General features: G+C 32.9%; 1 pseudogene; it reads right to left on the bottom strand.

Moving 5' to 3' along the window:
- Nucleotides 1–2,938: 2,938 nt before the first annotated feature.
- On the bottom strand, nucleotides 2,939–6,681 carry LOC114410900 (annotated as a pseudogene).
- Between the last annotated feature and the right edge of the window lie 2,393 nt (nucleotides 6,682–9,074).

Below are 9,074 nucleotides of genomic sequence, written 5' to 3'. Positions count from 1 at the left end.
CAATTTGATTATCTTCAAGTCCTCAATTTTTGTTCTTGATTAATAAAAACATCCTTGACAAATGCTAGTTGTTCGTAAATCCAAGAATTTTATCTTTGACTATGGAATATAAATGTTTCAATTATCTCCGATCCCGAAGGTCAACACGATAGGATAAATCTTTGATGTTATCCCATCAGATTTATATATAGTTTCTAAGGTCTTTTTAATATTATATTCTAATCCAAAATGAATTTTGATATAATAAAGATTTGCATTAAAAATTAGCATAGGTAATTTTGATATGAAATTTTAATTTTGATTTAAAAGTAAGAAAAATATTTTAAAAATAAAATTTAATTTTTGTCTAAACAAAAAATAGAAAATAACCATCGTATAAAAAATTATTCCAAAGGACTCATTTTTTTCTCATGTACCTTGATTGAAGGATCTAATGGCACAAATATCTCCTTTTCACGGATGCTTAGTTTTGAACTGCTTCAATTCAATATCTATTTTTTAATAACTTTAAATCACCTTCTAGATCTATTAGCACACTTTTCGTCAAATTCCTATCTTGTCTTTTTTTTACAACAATTCCTAATTTGTCCTAGAAAAGTGTATTTTCTATTTGTAATCAGATTCTCTAGGAAACATAAAATCCCAGAGGAATTTTTTAACGAACAGAGATATAAGAGGACGACAATTTCTCTCTCTCCCTCTCCTCTTTAGTTCTCGAAAATTTCCCATCTGTGGAGAGACAAAGAGGTTGATTTTTATATACGGTTGATTGATGTAAAACGTTTTACATAATTATTCGATAGAAAAATTGTACTAGATATGTTTTTTAAAATTTTATCATTAAGGTAAATAAATTTAGAATACATGTCAATTTAATAAAAATATAAAATTTCTTTACGCTACTAATAGATAACTATTTGTTGATTATAAATATAAAAGAGGAATAAGTTTCTCTTGATAAAATTACTTCTTTTTTTAATTTTTGTGTATAAAATTATTAATATTGAATTAAACTATTTTATTAAGTCGATGAAGTTGATATATATATATATATATATATATATATATATATATATATATTTAAAATTATTTTATAATTGATTAAATAAATTTAACATAAGTCACCTTTTAAAAAATTCACGTATATGAGTTCTAACTTAACAAGCAATTTTCCTAAAAAAAAAACCAACAAGCAAATATTTACCGCCACCAGCCTACTGCTATACCTCACAGTAAGACGAAGAAATTACGGAAAGCTTTTATGATTCTACATCAAGTATTAACTGTGAGTCAATTCTCTCTCCCTCTCTCAAGCTTCTTCAATGTGGGCCAAATAATAGACAGTGAAGGACATATTGTCGATTCATGTTCTTTAAAATTTCCAATGAGGTGCAGGAAGTAAAAAATGAGAGCTAGGAAATGATTAAGTCCCTGTTTGCTTGCAGTCAAAGAGAGCTGAAAAAAAGTAAAATGAACCGTAAAATAAGATGGCATTCATGTTTTTATACTTTAACTTAAATTTTTTATATCAATTTACTTTCTTCATTCTATAGAACACTCAATAAAACTTCCTGCACTACATGTTTTACTTCATAGACTCCATTACATTCTTATTTTACATTTTAGATGGGACTTTCCAAAATATAAGGGAGTGGAGAAAGCAAAATAAAAAGGTGCAGGAAGCAATTGTGCTTGCTAATAAGATGAGCCCAATGAGAGACCAATAAATAACTGGTCCCTATCTCTCCCGTTCAATGTTGCTGGTAGCAGACTTTTTTTAACAGATGCTAGTAACAGACTTAATATGACTCGATATAGGTCTATTTGACTGTTTTTAACAGACTGTTTTCCACAAGATTAGAAGAAAATATTTTTTAGCCTTCTACAAAATTAATTATCCATTTTACCACCAAACTTTTGTCATTTTTGCTAATCTTACGATTCAAGTTTTTTATGAAGCGTGTAAATGTTGAAGACTTGGATTTTAAAATTTATGAAATAGTGATAGTTGGATGGTAAAATATGTAATTAAGCCTAAATATAACTCGATAGATGGTAATGAAAACATTTACGATGATTGGGATTATTATGGAAGGATCCTCGTAAAAGAATGTTGTGAAAGAATATTGTGATGGATCATTTTTTTGTTATGATTTTCTCATGAATGTTTTCAACAATGTTTTTCTCCTCTTGGAATATTAGAGGATCAAATAATGCTCGAGCTAAACCTCTTGGTGGGTGGAGGATGTGCACTTGTAATTGCCTCAATGTTAGTCCTACTACTTCTTTACGAGATCAATTCTAGAGTTACTTGATTGATCTTGGATCTCAATTATTCATCCTTGGACTCTTATTAGTGACTTTAAATAGATTCTTGGACGTGGTAATAAAAAAGGTGAGAATTTTTCTCAAAATTGGACAGATGCACTTTAGAAACTAATGTGGTTGGCAGAGGAAACAAAAGTCTTCTTTTAGCAAAATCTTAACAACACATTTTTTTAAATATATTCTCTACCGATTAAAATTGATTCAAAATGATAAAATTTTATGAATCTGAATCATATTTAATGATTTTTTTCTTAAAGATTTTAATAAATTTTAACTAATTAAAGAAAATGTGTTCCTAACACTTCTCATAAGTAGTTCTTGGAAGAGGAACATCTAGTAATGCCAATGCCATTGTTCTTAAAGAAAGCATGGAGTTGTTGCTTTTAAGTTATGGGAAAGCCTATGACAATGTAGATTGGACTTTATAAGTCTAGCTTGATTGATTGTGGTTTTTAAGCTCAGATGGTGAAGCCTATCATGCAGTGTGGAATAGGAGTAGATTACTTTCATAAGAGGGATCCTATTCTAGAGGGGTTCCAAAACACAGATTTAGAAACTTCACTTTCATCCATTGGAAGTACCAATTTATTATATTTGCTAAGATATCACATAAGGAAAACAACTCAAGACAAACATAAATTATAACACAATTTTGTTTTGTATATTGTTTGGTGGATAATGAATAACAATTTCTCCTTTTAACAAAAAGAAAAGCCAACACAGTGAGAAAATCAAAACACCACCTTGTTGTTTTAGATAATGCAGTCAATGTGCCCTTCTGGAAAGAAAAAAAAAGAATATGTCAAAATATAAAAGAGAAACTAGAAATATCATTACAACTAAAAGACTTAACAATAGTTGCAAATAATAACTAAACCAAAATATAATAGTAATTCTGACCATCTCGTTGATATAAAGAACCATGGCCAGTTAAAACTGCAATTCCTTGATACAGAGAATCGTCCCGCTATCTCATTCTGTCTATAATGTTGAGATGAGAATCACAAATATTATGGAATTCTAAGACCAGGAACTCCTCAGTGTTCCGTCTTTGACTCATCAGCTTTTTTGAAGCTATCTACTATCCCATCTATCAGCTTGTCCTAGCTTGGAAAGACTGGTTCAGCAGCAAATGAATAGTTCTTTTGAAATCTCGGCTTCTCTTTGGAAACGGTACCCTGGGTTGACTCAGTGGATGAATTAAAAATATCAACCAGAGAATTGCCTGAGACTATAGGATCATAATCAGAAGCATAAATATAATTGGACTCTACTTTAACTTCCGGCATTATCTGTAGTAAGGTTGCCAACTTTTGGTAACCAAGCTTCTGTAAATCAAGATGATAGCCATACCTATCAACAAAAAAAACTTGGAAAAGAACTGATTCTAAAACCGTCTGGGTATTCCCTCAATATCTCACAAGTTTCTGACAATCTTCTAATATATCATTTCTAGACCTCTCTGTATATTTCGTCTCAGTAGTGGTCGCAGAAACTCTAGTACAAGGAATACTTTGATTGTGTTTCTCCACATTATGTTCAGATGATTTTTGCGTTGAGGACTGTGATTCTCTGCTCAGAAAGAGAGATCTCAAGCCATTTGCACCATGAGATTGGCCCATCAATGAGTTCTTGTGAACTGGTTGAGTTAGCTGAAAAGGAAATGTTTGGGTGGGGCTTTCCTCCAACCACTTTTTCTCTGATATTAATAACTCCAACAATTGAAGGATATCTTTTTCAGGCAGAGATCTAAAAACTGGGGCCCCATCCTTCTGTAATTTATGTGCCATATCCTCCCTGAAACCAACAAAATGTAGCATGTTATTAAGTAACTCTTTAAACAAGTAGCTACATAATGATCATAATAAAAATATCAAAATGGTCAGATTAATTTGTGATATTATTAATTTGTTGCATTGTTTTCCTTCCTTTTGTAGTTGAGGCTCAGATTAGAATGAAACTAGGATGCACACTAACCTGTTTTTTGACTGGGAAACAATAAGTGATCCTCTGAGGGTGAAAATAAAAGATTCCATGTCATTCCAAAAGGAACTGCTAGAAAACAACTCAGGCTTTCCAGAACAAATAGCATTCTGGTCCAGTTCTGATGACTTATCTTCAAAATCACTAACAGTCTGGACTGTCTGGTCTACTAGTTCAGATGAGTTGGAATCCTCAAAACGATTAACCACCTTGTTCTGATGAGCAGTTGAATCACCAGATTTTGCATTGCCTTTCCAAAATTGCCACCGGCTTCTGATCCAGCCAAAGAATGTTGGACCTTTCCTATATGTTTCATCACTTCCACCAGTTTTTTTATCAACCAGAGAGTCATCAACTTGAAAAGCATATGGGCTGTGACAAACATCATCAACCTCCTTTCTAGTTGGATTCACACATTTGTCCGTTGCTCTAAAATTTCCAGATTCATAGTTTGCAGTACCAATGTCATCCACTGCTATCTGATCATTTCCAGAAGAGCGAAGTTGTGTATCTTTCCTGACTTTTACCACTCGCATCCTCAGACCCAACAATGTCATCATCAGATGAGCCTTTGGAACTCATTTTTAAGGAATCTGGTTTAGTTTTGGCTGGGAATGAGTTTTCAAGTGGCACCCTAAAGTTTCCATACCAAGAACCATATGGACCATCCGGAGGATGGTTGAAATGTTTTCCAATAAGATTTTCTCCCTTAAGCAATTTATACCATTGCCACGTTTGCCGCCGAGGAGAGAACAGGAACATTCCTTGAGCCAGCAAGCAAAATATTGTAGTTATTCAAGCTTAACTGGTGTAATAAGCCATATCATTAGATATAAGAGGTGGAGGATTGTTGAATGCCCAATCCATGATATCAAGGAAGGTTCATAGATCTCCACATTTTCTAGTGCTGGGCAGGGATGGGTTGTCGAGTGGCACCCTAAAGTTGCTTAACTTTCTGTCCTACCTTCACCCAACTTTAAGTCTAAGGAAGGTTCATAGATCTCCACATTTTCTAGTGCTTGGCAGGAATGGGTTTTCAGGTGGCACCCTAAAGTTTCCATACCAAGAACCATATGAACCATTAGGAGGATGTGGTTGAAATGTTTTCCAATAAGATTTTCTCCCTTAAGCAATTTATACCATTGCCACATTATAATTCTGCAGTGGAGTAGAACACGAGGAGCATTAGTTTCGTCGAGCCAGCAAGCAAGATATTATCATTATTCATTGTGCAGGTGGAGGATTTTGGGATGCCCAAAACATGATATCACCTAGAATCACAATTCTTTCGACCTATAAAAGTAGATGAATGAACCATAAGAAAGCCGTAAAGCTATATGGAGCATAAACACTAGTTCATGAAACTGTCAAACATTTACAATGATTTACTAGCTGGCTGCACATCCATTTCAAGATTATGAATTAATGAATTTTTACTAGACTAATAAGAATCAAGCCATGTAACAGACACTCAACAGAAGACATTTGGTCTTACTCCTAGTCAAACAAATTTAGAAAATTACTTTTATTCGTTACCTTTTAAATCAAAACTTATCCTTAATCTTTGATGTGAACTAAACCCTAAAACGAATAAATAAGGGTCTGCTTGATAATTCCCTTGTCTTTTTTCATATTAAAAACTTATTTCTAAAACAATTCCGCATTACTCAACAATCAATTCCTCATCCAGAATCTATCAGGTTTTGAAAATTGTTTCCAAAACAAATACTATAAAGTGAGAAGTAACCGGGAGATGTTTTCTCATCTTCTTTTTTTGTTTTCTTCAACCTCTCCTTGAATTTCACACTCTATTATGTGCCTTATACGCCCTCAACCAGCTGTCTGAACAACTTTGAGTAGTTACATTTTAAAAACTAAAACCAGATTTAAAAAATAGAAACCAAACACACATAAGTACCTCACTGATATGCTTCCTCTGATTATTCGTACAAAAAATAAAAAAATTATTTCACATTCAAAAAGAAGAAAATAAATCACACTTTACTCAGTCTATTGTCTAAGCTTCGACTCCAACAAATCTTAGTTAGCCAACAGAAGGAAAAAAAAAGTGTGAGAAGCTAGCAATTAGAATAACGAAACGGTCAAAAGCTTTAAAATGGGACGGTGAAAAAAAGATGAAAGGGAAGAAAAGAAACATGAGGAAAGTGGGTGAATGGAGAGGGAGCTAACATTCCCAAAAGCGGTGATGTGAATTGGACCTTTGATCCCGTTGGCCCTCACGGCCTGGGCGATTGCCGGCGCAACCTTCAAAGTGTCCACGTCATCAGGCACCGCGAAGCTCTTGAAATCCCACCACACCAAAACCCTCACGTCTCGGGAGTTATGAGGAGAAGAAGAAGATGATGATAGTTAGTGACAAATGCAAGAGGTGATTCGGGAGAAGGGCCCTCATCGAATGAGAAATGAAAGTGCTGAAGTTGCGGTTACTCTATGGGTGTGTTTGTGCCAACATCGACGGGTTTTAAGATTCCGCAGGAGAAGAAAGTTGCTCAAACTAAAACCCTTCCATTTTGGCTCTTTGATGTTTTGTGGCGGAAAAAAATTATGAAAAATAGAGGGGAGAAGAGAGACAGGTATGCAAAGCAAATTAGAATTATTCTATTCTTGAGTAAGATTATTCTCAGCTAACAATATTTAATAGTAAAAAATAAACTAATCAGATAACAAAATATCAATAAAACAAAATATTAAAACTAACTTATTTTTTAGAAATAGAAATAATTTATTGACTAGATTAATTCATTAAAACTGACTTACTCCTAAATACTCTTAAAATATAAAAAATCAACTTGTTTACTAAATTTTATCTTAAATACTAAAAAATAAAATATTATACCGTTATAAATGTATATCTTTAACACTCTTGTTGCATCTCCTGGTTTACTAAGGCCACTTCTTTTTCTCTTTTTTATATATTTTTTATTATCAAAAATATCTCTTTATATAAAAATATATATAATTTATTCACTTTCATTATTGTTGAAACTTTGTTTTTCACCTTTCATTTTTGTAATATATCAACATAATAACATTTTCTTTGTGTGGTAGAATTCTTTAATATCATAGTATCATCATTATTATTCCAATTGAGTTCACCTTCCATTCCATCCTAATAAATTACGTTGGTTCAGTGGTTAACTAATTAGAGTGACGGGCAAATATAATTATCAGCTGCTTGTTTAGATTGTAGAATGGAGAAGGTAGATATAAGGATAAAATCTGGAATTACAAAGATAAGAAGATACACGGACACAACATCACATTTTATCCAGATACCACAATCACTACCGTTTACACCATGAAGACCATTTTTTATCTGGCAAAATTGGATTCTTTACTCTTGTTCTTACGCATCATTATGTGGAGTTTTTGGCTTACAATTCAGTTAGCCACTTATGTTGCGAATTTGTGCTATGTATTCCAACCTATGCTACATAGGGTCTAGAATGATGGAGTTAGGTGTTAGCTAGTCTATGAATCCTCTACTTTTTGGTAATTATCTTTTTGTGTTTACATGGTATACACATACAATTCTGGTTAATTATGGCTCAGGTGATGAATTTATGACTGTACTCACACTGATCCAAAAAAGGACAGGCTCAAATTCTTGAAATTAAGCTACCCTGCAAAACTGAAGTTCTCGAGCCTTCAGTGCTTGCCAAGTTCAATTCAGTCATTTGGTATTGGTATAGCTTTTGAAAGAGATATTCAGCGGTGGAAGTCGGGTTGGGACATGAGACTGCTTGCAGCTGTTTACTGTGTAATTAACAAATTAATGCAGTCTATTCGTGTAACTTCTTTTCTATGATGCACTGATGCTGGAAAGAATGTTATTATTGTAGTGCCTTATATTTTTCCAATTTAAACTGTGGGGAAAGTTTTGTCATAATGATGTGGCCTTGTCACAAATTCACACAAGAAAAATGACCTTGCAACTTATTTTATTCATTATCTTCGTTCTTGCTTTAAACCCTGTCATCTTGCAAAAAAAATGGTTTATTAATGCTATAAAAGCCATAGATTTTGATTTATCACCAAGATCCTTTTTATTCTAGTACACCATAAAAGATGTTTCGAGTTTAACTTGAATCTCCCCAATCTCTAAAAGAATTTTGAAATGGGAAAAAAAATGGAGTACTACTGGCTGTTCGTGCAGCTAACTGAATGTCCAATTCAATTGTCACTTAGCAGTATAATATATACTTTAACAATCACGGGAGTATTGTTTCACAGTGATGGCTGTAGTGCAATTAAATATTGAGGGTGCTTTTAGAAAAGCTTTTTTGCAACTTATTTTATGACATGCATGATTATATGTATGCTTTTTCTCTACTGTTTCTCTTCCATCATTAAATAAATAAACTATGATCATGGTGTCTAATATTACTATGAGAATATACCTGCATCTAACACAAGCTTGGGTGATCGAAAAGAGAGGACCATTTTTCCAAGTATTGTGGAACCCACTGAGTTTTATACTTGCTACGACAGGTTCGATATTATTCTTGGGCGAGCCACTACGCTTGGGAAGGCGAGTTGCAATGAAACAATCATGCTTGGGATAGGTTTAACTGAGTTTATCATAATCTAGTACTGCCTCGATCCTATACTCTCTCGGCCTATTTAATTATATTATTTTAAAAATATTCTTCAATTAATTGAGATTTTATTTTTAATAATTTTTTATTCTTGAAAAAGTTTCAATAAATGATACTTTAACGAAAAAATGATTTCTCAAAAAT

This window comes from Glycine soja, chromosome 4 (assembly GCF_004193775.1).
Source record: "Glycine soja cultivar W05 chromosome 4, ASM419377v2, whole genome shotgun sequence".
In the NCBI taxonomy this organism is placed as follows: Eukaryota; Viridiplantae; Streptophyta; class Magnoliopsida; order Fabales; family Fabaceae; genus Glycine; species Glycine soja.
This window is presented reverse-complemented; position numbering and strand designations above follow the sequence as displayed.